Source organism: Danio rerio, chromosome 3 (genome assembly GCF_052040795.2).
Source record: "Danio rerio strain M-AB ecotype USA chromosome 3, GRCz13ab, whole genome shotgun sequence".
Lineage (NCBI taxonomy): Eukaryota > Metazoa > Chordata > Actinopteri > Cypriniformes > Danionidae > Danio > Danio rerio.
In genome coordinates this window covers 10,214,683-10,232,277 of record NC_141023.1, presented here as the reverse complement: position 1 = coordinate 10,232,277, position 17,595 = coordinate 10,214,683, and the positions used below count along the sequence as shown (strand labels likewise).

General features: G+C 33.9%; 1 protein-coding gene and 1 long non-coding RNA gene across 2 annotated transcripts in view; one reads left to right on the top strand and one right to left on the bottom strand.

Annotated features, from left to right (window-relative positions):
* The window catches only part of LOC141381140 (uncharacterized), a 686,936-nt gene that overhangs the window by 15,346 nt on the left and 653,995 nt on the right, over positions 1-17,595 (bottom strand). The gene's annotated exons all lie outside the window — the stretch shown is intronic.
* The window catches only part of si:ch211-190o19.1, a 491,573-nt gene that overhangs the window by 250,208 nt on the left and 223,770 nt on the right, over positions 1-17,595 (top strand). The window lies entirely within an intron of this gene.

Genomic DNA, 17,595 nt, shown 5'->3' with positions numbered 1-17,595 from the left:
TATTTGTCTTTAGTTTCGTTCTGTTTATTATTTCTGTTCATACCACAATAATAGCAGATTTACAAAGCTCAGTATTGATATACTGTAAAGTGCCTCAGTGCAAAAACACTTGATGGATCAACGTCAGCTCGTCCTCTGAGCTGAACATCTCTGCTGAAACTGGGTTATAGAAAAGCTGCTGGTAAGTGTTGAACTCAATTCTGAACTCAAATCTTTATAACGTTTCAGAAAACTGAATTTGTTTTGTTTATAAATGTACAGAGTCGCCACTAGAAGGCAGTATAACAATGAGTGTAAAGTTAGTTGAGGAGAAAAGAGAAAACTGTTTGTGTTCTGCTACTTTATTTCTAATGCAGGTTCAGATAATACATTTGGTGATGAGGATATCGATTACAGTTTCTTTACTGGCTCTGTGCTGAAACTGGATTACAGAAAAGCTGCTGGTAAGTGTGCACTCAAATCTGAACTCAATTCTTTAAAACACTTCAGAACATTGTTTTGACTTTGTTTGAATTTCTAAACTGATTTCAGTGTTTGTTAATTACGAATCAGGATGAGATCAGTTTATGTGCTTAATGTGGATGTTACTATGAGCTGCTCTGAATGAACAACAGTTATCTAACTGCTGAGGCTACGACAACTAAAATCCCATATCAAATCCCATATAAGATCACCTCTTTTCTCCTCTACTCACGACATGACAACCTCAAAACATTATTAATTATGAATGTGCCTCCCACAAGTGAGAGGGCTTGATAACCACTTGTGGAAAACACTTTCATCTTTCTGACACTTGCACCATTGTTTTTGCACATTTGCATCTGACACATTTCATATAAAAAATTCAATTAAAAAAAATTAATTTAAAAAACACTGCATTTATGACATGAGCATAGGAGTGGCCTTGACAAACCACCTGTAGAAACTCTTCTCGCGCTCAAAAAATGCTTATGAGCATTCTAAAGTGTGCCAGTATTTTCAGATAAACACACAGAGTAGTTCATGCATGTTTAGAGTTCATTACAGCTCCATATCACTACGCTGAAAAATAACATGATAAGAAACATCTGAACAACATCAGAACAGTGGCTTTAGCTGTGGGAACTGTATTAGCGGAATAATTCTTGGTGGGCTGTTGAATTAGTAGATAATAATGTAATGTATAGACACTCATTATGTAACCACATCACCACCACCGGTGTGCATTGCTTTCTTTTGTCAATTATTCCTTACATTTTTTGTTACCATGTTCAGTGTCTGCATCCTAATATTACTTTGCTCTTTTATAGTCTGCAAATCACAAAATTATTAAATTTTTTTCAAATGTTCAGCATTGATGTGTTGAATAAATTATTTAAAATTTTTGTGTTTTTCATACTTATCTAACAGGACTTAAAAATAACATGTTTATGAGGACCACTTGAATTCTGGTGAAAATTTATATTAAATGACATTTTGTACTTATATACTTATATATACAAATGTCTATCTAACAGTTTATATTACTAATATAAACTACCTTTATCTTTGTGGTCATTTTCTGGTATTTGATGAGTCGATGAGAGTTCTTGTCCAATGGGAAAATGCTTCACTCCATTATTCATAACAGTGTATACCGGTTTCCTATGACAGGTGATTAACTGTTGTGTTATTCTTTAAAACGACAGGGGGCGGTCAAAAGCAACCCACCGTAAAATCAGACGGATAAATGGAGAGGTAGGAAGTTTCCGGAACTACATCATATCATGAATATAATTTAATATTTTTAAACGAATTATATTTATAAATTATAATACGATTATAAGGATTTTTATAACCATTCAAGATTTTTAAAATCAAACTTTGATGCATCTCTTGCTTTTGTTCTTATTTTAGACAGTTTTACCTATTAAAGTTTATTAAATATTAATGAAAACATGGGTTACTCTACAAATATATTTTATTATGGCAAGAATAAAAGCAAAAAAAGTACACTTACAAAAAATACAGATGTTTTTTTTTATTATTAATTTGTTTTTGTTAGCCATATGTTCATCCACCATCATCACATAGTGACCTGGCCACTATCCTGAGTCTGTCATACTATTAATGTTCAGATGTACGCTGATGACACAGTTCTATATGTTCATGTGAAACTGGCAGCAAATTATTTAACCGAGGCACGAGTTCATGTATCTGATTGGTTGTGTGAATCATATCTTAATTTGAATGCAAGTAAAACGGTTTGTATGTTTTTCTCACAGTCATTGGCAGTAACCATCATCCTGATGTGTGTGTTAAAGGAGAAAAGCTCAGGGTTGTCTCTGATTTTAAATATTTAGGTCTAGTTTTAGATTCACAAGAGACATTCCAAAAATTCCAAAATCATGCCAATAAGGTCACTAAAATTGTTAAATTTAATCTGGCCAACTTCAGGCAGATACGACCTTACTTGACTAATGAAGCAGCAAAACTTTTTATGCACTCCATGATTTTTTCTCATATTACATATTGTCTTACTAGTTGGTCACACGCTAGTAAAACAGTTCTTAAATCTGTTGAATCACTTTATAAACAGGCACTTAAAGTATTTAATCAGAAGTCTATTAGGTGTCATCAATGTAATATAATACAAAAACATTATTTATTGAGCTTTGATAATATGAAATATTTGGCTGATGCTTGTGTGATTTCTATCATTTTAAATGGATATGCTCCATTATGTGAGTTTGTGACACACAAGAACAATAATGGTCAAGCAACACAATCTTTTACCAGTGGAGACTGTGCTGTACAGTTTAGACGTACAACTTCTGCATGATCAGTCTTCTCAGTTAGAGCCAGTCATTTCTAAACACACTTCCTATTGATTTAAGGGGTGCTACAAATTATTCAACTTTTAAATACAAGTTAAAGAAATGGCTAAAATCAAATCAAGTTTGTAATGATGTGTAATTCTTTTGTCTAAGATTTTAAGAAATTATTATTACATGTTTTCGTCCCTTTGTCATATGTAACTTTTCTGTTTTTGTTTGTGTGATGATGTGTTATTTTGATTTTAGGTTGCCTTTTAAAATCTGGCAGGGGGCAACAGATGAAAATTAGCCCTTGTGGCTAACTCTGGCTTATTTACAGTTTTACTGTTTATTAATGAGCATTCATTCATTTTCTTGTCGGCTTAGACCCTTTATTAATCCGGGGTCGCCACAGCGGAATGAACCGCCAACTTATCCAGCACGTTTTTACCCAGCGGATGCCCTTCCAGCCGCAACCCATCTCTGGGAAACATCCACACACACACACACACACAGACACAGACACATACACTACGGACAATTTAGCCTACCCAATTTACCTGTACCGCATGTCTTTGGACTGTGGGGGGAAACTGATCACCTGGAGAAAACCCACGCGAACGCAGGGAGAACATGCAAACTCCACACAGGAACGCCAACTGAGCCGAGGTTCAAACCAGCGACCTTCTTGCTGTGAGGCGACAGCACTGCCTACTGTGACACTGCTTCGCCTATTAATAAGCAATGTCCCTGTTGAATAAAGTTCATTCAAATTCAAAGAAGACGCCATACTAATGAATTATTGTGGGCTAAAGCCAGGCTTTACAGTTGCATTGTCCAACCAGTTGACCATGAGAGTAGACCATAAATGTCATCGTTTTATACATATCTGTGCTTCTGGTGTATTAATTTTAGACTGAGCTTCACTGAAATTTTATTACACTACAGTATTTCAACATCAAACAAATACTACTTTTGCATTTTTCACTAACAATAAATGTAGTTGCTTTTATGGCTTTGTGTTATTTATTTTTCATTTTGTGAGTCGATTATAGAAGCATCACAAATAAGAGTGTTTGCACATTTTCTTGTACTTAATACATTTAACAGTTAATGACTATATTTCTAAAGGTTTTAATAATTAAATAGAAAGAAATGATATAGAAATAGTTTTTTAAGTACTGAATATCAGGCTTTATGGATTCTGTGGATGTTACTGCTGTAAAATCGAAATAGCAATCACTACAAGCTATATGGGGCATCTGCAGCCTTTACATCCAGGCAGTTTTATGACCCAGACAGTTTTACACCCCTGTTGTTCCTGATGCATTCATTTGTGCGGTGAAAGATTAATGGCCAAATAATACAGTTGAAATCGATGTTTCCACATTATTAAATGTTCATTCATTCATTTCATTCATTCATCTTCTGCCGCTTTTCCGGGACCGGGTTCACGGGGGCAGCAGTCTTAGGAGAGAACCCCAGACTTCCCTCTCACTTCCTCCAGCTCCTCTGGAGGGATCCAGAGGCGTTCCCAGGCCAGACGAGAGGCATAGTCCTTCCAGGGTGTCCTAGGTCTTCCCCGAGTCCTCCTCCCGGTGGGACATGCCTGGAACATCTCCCTAGGTAGGCGTCCAGGAGGCATCTGAAACAGATGCCCGAGCCACCTCAGCTGACTTTTCTCGATGTGGAGGAGCAGTGGCTCTACTCCAAGCTCCTCCCGGGTGTCAGAGCTCCTCACCCTATCCATAAGAGTGCGCCCTGCCACCCTTCGAAGGAAACTCATTTTGGCCGCTTGTATCTGAGATCTTGTCCTTTCAGTCATGACCCAAAGCTTATGATCATAGGTGAAAGTAGGAATGTAGATTGACTGGTAAATCGAGAGCTTTGCCTTTCGGCTCAGCTCCTTCTTCACCACAACGGACCGGTACATCGACCTCATTACTGCTGCTACTGCACCAATCCACCTCTCAATCTCACGTTCCATCCTTCCCTCACTCCTTCCTGAACCGCCACCTTATTGTGGTTTGAGTGCCTGAGTGATCTTATGTTGTCGGGGAGTAATACCCCTGGTAGTGTCTCCCAAGGCAAACAGGTTTAGGTGACAGATCAGACTAAGTGCGGTTCAAAAACCCCTTACGAGTTCAACAACATCAAGGACTGTGACGTCGCCCGGTATGGCGCAGCCGGGGCCTGAACCCGTGAAACCCAGCTGGGCTTAGCCCGAAGTAGCGACGTGGGACCATCCTCCCACAAGCCCACCACTTCCAGGGGAAGCCGTAAGGGGCCGGTGCATTGTGGAACAGGTGGTGGTCGAAGGTTAGGACCACGACAACCCCATCGTCAGGCACAGAAACTGGCTCTTGGGACATTATTAATTGTCTTATTTATAAATATACTTTTATTTTTTTAAGGTAAATATAAAAGCTAAGTCAGAAAGTGTCATGAAGTGAGTTTAAGTATACACACACACACACGATACACTCACCACACTATTTTCAGATGTACAAAAGCCCAATTACAACTGAATTTAGATTTTCCCTCCTCCTTTTTTTGACGCATTAATCAATTATTGTGTTGTTTCAGGCTTCACTGTTCGTGGTCCCTCTGCTCCTCTGTCTGCTCCTCTGGGATCTTCAGTGGTTTTGCCCTGTTATGTTGATGAAGCTTTACCAGTGGAGGATCTGGAGGTGGAATGGAGAAGAGCAGACTCAGAGACTCTGGTTCATCTGTATCAAGATGGAGAGAGTCAAGCAGAGGTCCAGCAGCAGGATTATCATGATAGAGCTCATTTCTTTACTGAGGAGATTCAACATGGAAACTTCTCCCTCCGTCTGGACAATCTGACAGCTCAAGATGAAGGAGAATACAGGTGTACAGTTCACAGTCAGCAGGATTCTGGAGAAGCTGTGGCTCAGATAAAAGTCAGCAATGGTGAGTGAAAGCAACCTAAATTCTGCTGAAAATTCCGATTAAATGAGGTTTGATGTAATGTATGACACTACTGTATTTGTTTTCTTTCAGAGCGTTTGTTAGTATCAGGATCAAATCATCCTGCTTCTGCATATGTTGGTGAGGACGTGACTCTGAACTGCTCTGTAGACTCTCACATCACACCTAAACACATTATAGAGGCTTCATGGAGGAAAACAGATAAAGATGTAAATATTCTGGTTCTGCTGTATCAAAACAACAAGACTTTACCAGAGTCATCAAATGAACAGTTCAGAGGCAGAGTTGAGTTCTTCACTGCTGAAATCTCCAAAGGAAACTTCTCTCTCAGACTGAAGAGTGTCAGAACTGAGGATAAAGGAGTTTACATGTGTCAAGTGTTTGCTGGAGATTTATCAGCCAATGCTACTGTAGAGCTGGAGAGACTGGGTAAGGAACAAAAACAGTGAATATGCTCTAAATTTAAATGACAAACTTGCTAAAAAATATTGACACTTTGCCAATAACATTTATCATGACACATTTCGTCACCTTATAATTATAAGGTTCTATCAGACATTTTTTGTCAAAATTGAGTTATTGACATTCTTATTTTCTTATAAGTTTACAATTTAACGATTAACAATTGTTAATACAATTCAAGACGTTTTCTTTCAAAAACAAATGTTACACACATACTGTTTGCTTTATGGAATGCAAAACTTTGAAGCTCAAAATCTCAAAGCCATTCAGAACGCAGATAAAACCTTATAATTTTAAGATGACAGTTTGTCTCTGTCTTTGCCTTCAGAAGCTACACTCATATGGGATTATTGGTCATAAATGACCCATGCATTATTTTAACAGCAGAAAAACCCTAAATCATGTTTTTTTATCTTGACATTAGGTTATTTTTTTTAAATGACCCCAACATTATGTTAAAAAGATTTGTTGTTTTTTCTTCATGATAAGGCTGTACACCATTTACTTTAGTCAAAAATGTGAAACACTGATGAAATACTGCCCACTGATGAGGGAAAACCTAGACATTCACAGAGTTTGCGATAAAAATGAGGTTGATTCTTCATGTAATTTGAGGACTGAAATGAAGTTTAGCTGCTTTATTTTAGAGGTTTAGTGAAGGTGGGTCATTTTTACTCAAAGGTCAAATGGTACAGACAGATTTCTAAGACTACAGAAGGGTTAAAACAAAGTCACTTTAGAGAAATTCATTATACTCGGTCGGTGGCCATCTTTGAAATGCCTCTCGGGCAGTATGCTCAGGCATTCTGTCTGAATGGGGAAACATCAAATTCTCCAAAACTACTGGTCAAGCTTACGATTAAATTTCACATTACGGATAACCAATAAAATTAAAGAAGAACTGTCTGTTTAGTTTAATTTCTAAATGTTCGTACAGAGAGCTTAGAATCACCAAGAGTCTGAAAAATGAAAAAAAGATTGCCTTCTCGATTCGACCCCCTAGACCAGAGGTGTCAAACTCAATTCCTGTAGGGCCGAAGCCCTGCACAGTTTAGTTCCAACCCTGCTCCAACACACTTACCTGTAGGTTTCAAACACACCTGAAGGACTCAATTAGTTTGATCAGGTGTGTTTAATTAGGGTTGGAACTAAACCGTGCAGAGCTGCGGCCCTTTTGGAACTGAGTTTGACACTTGTGCCCTAGACTATCTTTTCTATGATTTTGCCATTCATATTTCAAGTTCAGTTGGAAAGAAAAGGCAAGCGCACAAGTCTTCACACTGTTTTATATATGCTGCTCAGTGACATGGACACCTCCAAGTGGTGTTGAAAAAGTCACATACTGTATTCATAAGGTATAATTCACCCAAAAATGTCATTTCTATCTTCAGAGTGATGTATTTGCTGCTGCAATCACACGGGACATGAGCTGCTGACCGTGAGGTGTTGCACAGAGAAGGCGGGCATGACAAATGTCTCATTTTTACCAGCGAATAAATCTTCTAATGATGTTATCAATGACAGATTGCAAGCACATGTCTCAAACACAGTAATTCAACATCAGAATTATGAACAGTTGTATTGAGATGTCATCACTTTACTCTGCATTAATGGCCAGGACAAATTTAAAGTCTGTTCAAGTCCACCATTCAAAGTCTATTCAATATTGAGCCTTTTAACCAACAGTAGACCTACACATAATATTATTATTGTTGTGTTCGGCTGCAATATCCTCAACACACAATGTCTATCTAACATAAAAAGGAATTACTTTAAAAGAATTAACAATCAAAACAACTAAATTACTGTTGACAATATCATGACAAATAGAAACAGTTGTTTCCTCCTCTTCAGCATCAATAATTCCGCTTGAAAGACGGAGAGAGGGAGGTCTTCATGACCTATGATCTGGTTTTTGTGTGTCTCCTGAAAACAAAGTTAAAATAGACAGACAAAGAGAGGAGCAAGGACACTGATCATTCTTACATAAAGCAGTGTATTTAACCTATTCATTAGTTAAAATCAATTCAAAGTTAAATACTCATTCAAATAATCAAATAATTATATTTGATAAAAATAATGAGAAACAGGGGTGATGAGAAAAGCATAATCGTTGATCCATGCTGAGACGGATTGGAAGGTATAAATCCGAATCCTTCAGTGGCTAAATAATAATAAATATTTATGTTTGGTGTGGTCTGAGATAAATTTGATAAATCCTTCATTTTGAGCTCAGGAAAGTGATGTGAAATAAAAACTAATTGTAATACAACACTATGAAACCATAATCCATGTGCTCATGCTCAAAAAGTGAAATGAATGAGGAGGCATGTGGACGTAACGCAAAATCTAATTCAAGTCATTTTAGCATGTTAAAGTCATATTTGTGCATATTAAATATATTTTCCCAACAACAAAATTGTGACTAGTGAAAATGCTGAGTGGCTAGTAATGTTGGAAATCTACTTGCCACAGTGGCTGGTGATCAAAAAAGTTTGTCAAGCCCTGGTTATGATAGTTATGAGTGACTGATAACGCACCTAAGTAATCTTTTTGCGTAATCTTTTTGCATTTACACCTCTGCATGTGGATTTGGGAAGCTTTTAAATTTGGGTAGGCAAAATCCAGGTGGAAATCCCAAACTAACAGCAGAGATTAACTGGTTACAGCCATGCTTAGTGAAAGTAACATCATTGTCATCATCATCATCATCATCATATTACATAAACTTTAGATTTGTCGACCTGCAAAACTCGCTGCATACCGACATCTCTGAACAAAAGTCTGTTACTCCTGTTTCACGGTGCATTAGCGGCGCATGTTTTATCGGCGTGAATGCAAACAACCGGGATTCACTAAGGGGTAAAGGCAGTGAATCAGCTACGTCAGTGACACCACCAACAATTTAGTGGCTGCATTTTATTTATTTATTGAATTATTGTGAATTTACATAAGTACATTTAAATTAATAATGGCAACAGCAAAATCATATTGGGGTGGCCAGAGTTTATCCAGAGGTGGCTGTGGCCACCCCTTGGGAGCGCCCCTGTCTCTACTCGTGGCTTCAGTCTGATAATTTCTTATCATAAAAAGTATGCCCACTAAATTCAGGCTTATTATGCCAAACACTCCTAGTAACTTCCAATTATTCCAGAATTTCATTTCCACACCTTAAGCACTTTATCAAAAGAGGTGTGGTTATTTATTTATTTTATTCAGTTATTGTTATTTAGCAATATAATTCAAATAAAAATTTTCAAGATTAAAATTTTTTATAACAATCGATTCCAAAGGGGAATCAAAACTCGTGAAAAATATGCTCCAATGAAAAATTAAAGTACCAAAATATCAGTAAACTCTAATGTCAAAACTTGTACACTGATTAAAATGAGGAATTCAAAATTCTAACATTATAGGTTATCAGTGACTCTATTTTTCTTTTTAAGATCGCTGTTCTTTGCCCCTCTTCTGTGATAGCACACTTCCTCGTTGTCATCTGTAGGCCTGCACTACTATCAGGTTGCTTCCATGCATTGAGGTTACTGCGTGTTCAGCTCCTACCCCAATACATGCTTGCACTCCCTATTTAGTTAGACGTCCCCTCTTGGCATGAGGGCAGCGGGTCAATCATTTGTTGATGCTATCTGGCCCAATTATGAGTTATTAACTTGGCTGAGGCTTGACCCAGATATGGTCCATTTTTGGCCCTTGTCTGGAAGCCAGGCTTGGTTCTGTCATGTACCGTAATTCAATGCGGCATGTAGGCCAAGCAAATCTGATTGTGTGGGCCAGAGCTGGGCCAGTGAAATTTTGCTATGTGGGAAGAGTAGGAACCAACAAAGACTGAAAACTAAATTGTGCAACAGGATTTGGTAACATTCTCAAATCAAACCTGATTAAACACTGTATTGTATAACTGCAGTCGTCAGTATTTGAAGTGGATCAAATGGTTTTCAGAATGGTTTTCAGGCAAGAGAAGATGATTGATTTAGGACAACTCTGGTGAAAGTTTTTGATCCACTTCAGATGTTGACGCCTGTATTGTGTTTCTTGTGATTTCTTCATGTAAAGATCAGTTGCTTTACATTAAATTGATCCCAAAAGTGGTTTGTTTATTTAAAAATGTGTTGAATATATTGTACAGTGTACTTTATTTACAGATATTTTGTAAATGTGAATTGATCTTTGAGTGTTTTATGAGATAACTGAACATGTTTTGTAAATATTTGTGGATATTGCCTGTTTTGTGTTTGTCAGTTCTGATTATCACTCCACATAGTGTTTATTGTTTAAGCTAACAGTGAAGTTTATCAGAACTGACTGCCAAATCTGTTCAACAACGGTATATGTGTATTTCAAATGAGCATCAGTTTTGTAAAGTGTTGGAATAATTTCATGTAAGTGCAGTTCAGTATGTTGACTGTATAGACATGAAGACTTTAAATAAGATAATAAAGCTGTTACATTTATCTTATTTGTCTTTAGTTTCTTAATTTCTGTTCATACCACATTAATACTTAGCAGATTTACTAAGCTCAGTGATGAGATAATGCAATGTGCCTCAGTGCAAAACACTTGATGGATCCACATCAGCTCGTCCTCTTTTCATAATCTGTGCTGAAACTGGATTATAGAAAAGCTGCAGGTAAGTGTTGAACTCAATTCTGAACTCAATTTTTGATAACATTTCAGAAAACTGCATTTGTTTCGTCTTCAAAGGTATTAAACAGCCACTAGAGGGCAGTGTCTAACAACAAGAGTGAAGTTAGTAAAGGAAAGAAAAGAGAAAACTCTTCTGCTGCTTATTTTTGGCTGATGAACATTGTAATGTGTTCCATTATTCTTATATAAGCAGTTAAAGTAGTTCTAGCAGGTTTTGAGCGCATTATTCTATAAAGAAATTACATATCTGTATAAATTTAGGTATTAATGGTAACTGTTAATAATGATATTAATCTTTAATATTCCTCAGATTTTTATGACACTGTTATTAACTTCAATAGTTTTACTGTATAAACCTCTACACTCAAAGCAAATTGTTGGCTTTAATATTGTCAGCAGGTTCCACATAAATGAATTAAGTTGCAGTTAAGTTACGTTTTTAGTAAACCGAAGTTAATTACGTAAAGCGAATGCATTTTTATAGGTTTAGTCAATTTAACCTTGTCAATTTAAAGTTACACAAAGTTATGTGTAATAAAATGAAATGACACTGAAAAAAAAAGTTTTGAACATGTGAAGAAAGGGAGGTTTAAAAATGCAGTGAAAGCCCAGACAGCAGCTGGCATCTCTCAGTAGTTCTTCAGCAACCCTCTGCCCTTCCCCAGTGTAAATGAATATCAGCTGCTTCGGTCCAACATCTACTATTAGCAGCAGGATGAAGATGAAACCAGGTTGGATACTTCAGAACAATGATCCAAAACAGCCAAGAAAACTTTCAAATGCTCTGAGAAAGAAAATCAAGCTGTGGAATGATGACCGAACCATCAAGATTTTGAGTCTGTTGAAGTCTGTGAGAAACTCACACCGGAGCAATGCTTGTGGCTTCATTCTCCACATGAGAGGCGTCTTTAAGCTGTCCTTATCAAAAAAAAAGAGTTTTATATAAAGTATTAAATACATTTCAGCACTTTCTCCTTCTGTTATTCCATTATACACAACTAATTTCTCAGATTTTATTTTTATTTTTTATGATTGTACTGTTTGGGTTTTCTCCAAAATCTGCTTAAAATCCATGTCAACAGCTCCTCTAGAAATATTATTCCCAGGAAAAAAATCAAGATGAGCTCAATACTTATTTTCCTACTGCTTATGGTGGGTCACTGATTTGTTTGTATATAATACTTTGTGAAATTAGCATTAGTGAAATGAATCAAAACACTTACCTGAAACACACACACACACACACACACACACACACACACACACACACACACACACACACACACACACACACACACACACACACACACACATTACTTAAATCATATAAATATTTGTAAATACTGTACTATATTGACCCGCCTTTGCAATATATTTTATTCAACTACAAAGAAAAAAAACATTAATAGAAACAGCAGTGTAAATATGCTCATAATTCAAAGATCAAGTCCAGCAATTTCAAATTGTAAATAAATAAATGAACAACCAAACATTAAAATGTATAATATTGTCACATCTGTGTGTATCTGACATTTTGGCAATGTACAGGGTCTACAGAGGCTGATTTATTGTGATATTAATTTTGTTGAAATTATTTATTAATGGTGTAAACAACTTTATCTATTCTAACAGGTAGGGTTCTTTCAAGGTAAGTGTGGATCTTCACTCAACACAGCTCTTATGTGTGCATGAATGTATGATTCTATTGATAACACAAAACATTTAACTCTGTTTGTATCAATAGTAAATCCATAATGTTGTTTTCTAATGCAGGTCTACAGACAGTCAAAGCAAGTCCCCTCATATACATCAACTTGAGGTAATGTGTTCATGGGATAATTCACTCAAAAATGAAAATCTGTTTATTTTTCTCTCTGTTCTGTTGAACAAAAAAGATGTTTTGAAGAATGTTGGAAAACGGTTGCCATTGACTTATCAAATACTATGAAAGACAAAGGTTACACATTTTCAGCTTTCTTCAAAACATCTGGAACTAGTTGAGGTTAACTTGAAAAGTTTACTATCATCTATCTATCTATCTATCTATCTATCTATCTATCTATCTATCTATCTATCTATCTATCTATCTATCTATCTATCTATCTATCTATCTATCTATCTATCTATCTATCTATCTATCTATCTATCTATCTATCTATCTATCTACCTACCCACCCTACCACCCACCCACCCACCCATCCATCCATCCATCCATCCATCCATCCATCCATCCACTTTTTCCCCAATTTCTGTTTAACAGAGAGAAGATTTTTTTCAACACATTTCTAAACATATTTTTAATAACTCATCTCTAATAACTGATTTATTTTATCTTTGCCATGATGACAGTAAATTCTATACAGCCAAAGTGACATTTGAGAGATTTACTAGGTTAATTGGGTTAATGAGACAGGTTAGAGTAATAACTGTTGCCAGTTAGTCGCTGTAATGGTTTGATTACAATGAGTAACTGGGAACAGTGTTGCTTGTTTATTACTGTAATAGAGCAGTAGCGGTAACTAACTGAAAACTGCTTAGTTAATTACTGTACATTAGTGTAACAACTCACAGCATTGTACCGCATATACACATTAATAGTATATCATATATAGTTGTAGTGTTCCTAAAATTAATCAGTATTCTCAACTGTTATTAAAATAGAAAGCTTATAATTTCTTCAGACAAATGTATTTTTTTGTTTTGGCAGCAAACACAAATACAACAGAAAATGTACAACAAAATTAAAGAAAGCAGCAGATATCAATACTTTTTCTATTTACAATAAAACAAAAAGGTCAAATTAATAAACACATGCAGTGTATATAGCAAAAGTGTCAAACATTTACATATCATCTCACAAATTTCTGAGGGCCACAGGTCTGAACAGTTAAGCTGCGGTTACACATGGACTTTTCTCCTCTAGACTTCCATTCAAACGCATATGAATGTGGCAGACCGGTAAAGCAAGCTCATTGGGCAAGTTTCGCCCAATGCTGCATTGTGCATTGAAATCCAGCTGCATTGAAAAAGTGCTGCAATGTAATTTTTTGAAACCCTCAAAAACATTTGAACACATTTTACTTACTCATTGTAAACCCTTATTCATAATTTAAAACATCTGACTCTGCATCTGAATTGGTTGACAGAATGGAGCACACTCAGAAGTGAAGAAATCAAACACCGGAGGCTCCCTTAAAGCGCCTCTGAAAATCTTTCCTAACAACTTTGTGTTTAGAATAAAACAGACATCCATAGGCGGAGGGTGAACAAACTCCAGGGTAAGGCAAACTAAAGGTGCTGCCCTTTAATACATTTAGATTTGCGACTGACAAACAAGAGGTTTTAACAAAAGCACAGCCTATCACCAAATGTCTATTATATTCAACTCGCACATTTAATTATTTTATCAAACTAACACACTTATCTACACTACACCTGTCAAAAGTTTGAGGTCAGTTTTATTTTTTTAATTATTAATTTTATTTAATAATTTAGTTTATATTGTTCTGTTCATCAAGGCAACATTTATTAAATATATATAAAAATGTTAAATTGTTTAATACTTATTTATTAAATATTTATGTTACTTATACCGTACGTAGTTTCAAATGAAATCATTACTCCTTGTTTCTTTTATTACTATTACCATTAATAATAATAATAATAATAATAATAATAATAGTAATAATAATAATAATAGCAATAATAATAATAATAATAATAGTAACAATAATAATAGTAATAATAATAATAATAAAAGTATTATTAATATTAATAGTAACAGTAATAATAATAATAGCAATAATAATAATAATAATAGTAATAATAATAGTAATAATAATAGTAATAATAGTAATAAAAATAATAATAGTAGTAGTAGTAGTAGTAGTAGTAATATTAATAATAATAATAATAATAATAATAATAGTAATAATAATAATAGTAATAATAATAATAATAAAAGTATTATTAATATTAATAGTAACAGTTATAATAATAATAGCAATAATAATAATAATAATAGTAATAATAATAGTAATAATAATAGTAATAATAGTAATAAAAATAATAATAGTAGTAGTAGTAGTAGTAGTAATAATAATAATAATAATAATAGTAATAATAATAATAATAATAATAATAAAAGTATTATTAATATTAATAGTAACAGTAATAATAATAATAGCAATAATAATAATAATAATAATAATAATAATAGTAATAATAATAGTAATAATAATAATAATAATAATAATAAAAGTATTATTAATATTAATAGTAACAGTAATAATAATAATAGCAATAATAATAATAATAATAGTAATAATAATAGTAATAATAATAGTAATAATAGTAATAAAAATAATAGTAGTAGTAGTAGTAGTAGTAGTAATATTAATAATAATAATAATAATAATAGTAATAATAATAATAGTAATAATAAAAGTATTGTTAATATTAATAGTAACAGTTATAATAATAATAGCAATAATAATAATAATAATAGTAATAATAATAGTAATAATAATAGTAATAATAGTAATAAAAATAATAATAGTAGTAGTAGTAGTAGTAGTAGTAATAATAATAATAATAATAATAGTAATAATAATAATAATAATAATAATAATAATAATAATAATAATAATAATAAAATATAATAATAATAATAATAATAATAATAGTAATAAAAATAAAATAATAATAAAAATTATTATTATTATTATTATTAGAGTGATTTCTGAAGGATTGTGACTCTGAAGACTGGTGTAATAAAGCTGAAAATTCATCATTAAAATCACTTAATTTTAATTAAGTTAAATGAACTACTTTTGAACAGCTATTTTATAGTACAATAACAATTTCACAATTTTACCATTTGGACTATATTTTTGATGAAATAAATGCAACCTTGGTGAGCAGGAGAAGCTTATTTTAAAACATTTAAAAATCCTAATGACCCCAAAATGTTGACCAGTATATATAGTAATAATAATAATAATAATAATAATAATAATAATAATAATAATAATAATAACAATAAATTATATTATATTATAGATTAGCCTTCTGTCTAACAAACAAAAATATGTTTTGGCATGACAGTTGTTACGTCCCTTCCCCTTTTTGTCTAGGGTTGGGGAAGGAAAATAACAAAGAAAATTAAAATTTAGAATTTGAGAAAAAGAAGACCAAATTAATGAATTGTGTATAAATTAAATAAACAAAAATTGAGGGAACACTTCAATCCTGCCTCAGAAATGTAAAACAACCACAAGAGTAAACTTAAATTATTTAATTATTTGGTTCTCAATCAATAAACAATAAATGAAGCATAAATCCTCAGGAAAAGGATTAACCAAAACAACAAACAACACAGATCTAGCTCAGGAAGAGTACTAAATAACCTAATTTCAGGTAAAAGAAAAGAAATGAAACAACAAAGGCTTTCCTCAACTCCCTTACTATGAATAAACACAGTCAAACAAGTACAAAGAATAAAAATGGCACCCTCTCCCTACAGCTTCAATTTTCAAAAACAAAAAGTCAGACAAAGAAACAATACAATTACCTTTTACATACCACACACACACACACAATATATATATATATATATATATATATATATATATATATATATATATATATATATATATATATATATATATATATATATAAATCACACAACTAAGAAAACAGACAAACTGCCTGTAAAATTCCACAATGCAAAAAAAAAAAAAAAAAGTTTCTCAACAGACAGAAGTTAAATTGAACTCAGCAGCCTATTAAACTTCTTTCTATGATCAACAAGATCAATACTAGCAACATATGACCACAACAACCACAAGTCTGGAGCAGGGGAGAAGTGAACCTCTTCGAGGGTTGAGACACACTGCTCTTTTGTAGAAGTGCATTAGTGCAGCACGCTCCAATGATGAGCACCACCTGGGCCCGATCAGCTCTACCTAGTGAGCAGGCAGAGAGACACTGTGGAAGTAAGAGAGAAAAACACAACATGACCACTCTCAATGGGCAGTAAAGACACAAATAAACAATAATAATAAATAATGATAAATACATCCAAGGGATGTAACACAGTCGATATAAATAATAGCCACTGCCCTACTTTGTGCAGCAAAATCCTCCTTTTAGACCAGGCCAAAAAATGTAAAATGAGTGAACCTAAATAGGGTGGACCGCAGTGCCTACTCAAACTAAGTGCATAGCTATAGTGTCTTATATTATGATCTCTGGTAATTTAGTTATTTATTTAACGTGTGACACTATTGAGGATTCATTCCTTTTGCAAAAATAAATAAAAGCTACCTATTTTATTTAATGCTGAAAACAAGTTAAACCAGAGTAATATATTATTATACCTCTCTCGTAATAATCATTTGTCATTATGTAACTTGACAAGCAGATCAGAATAGTTCGCTGGCCAGCACTTTTTGTTTTGGTTTCGTTTTCAGAGCAGCTGCGCATTCCAGTAATAAACAGCGCTCATCAGTGCTGCAGAGTTGGAGAGTTCCGTTTTTGTGCGGAGGGGGACTGTAAATTTGACTGACAAACTTGCAATAACTAAAGTGTTTTGTTTATCATCAACAAAAAATTACATTCATTTTCTGCCTTACACCTGTTACATGTTTTTAATGCTGTTTTTTTCTTTGCTACCATCTCCGTGGTCTCTGGCCAGGGGAGGCTAAGACTAAATGAGCATAAAAAGTTAGAAAAGCAGTCTAAT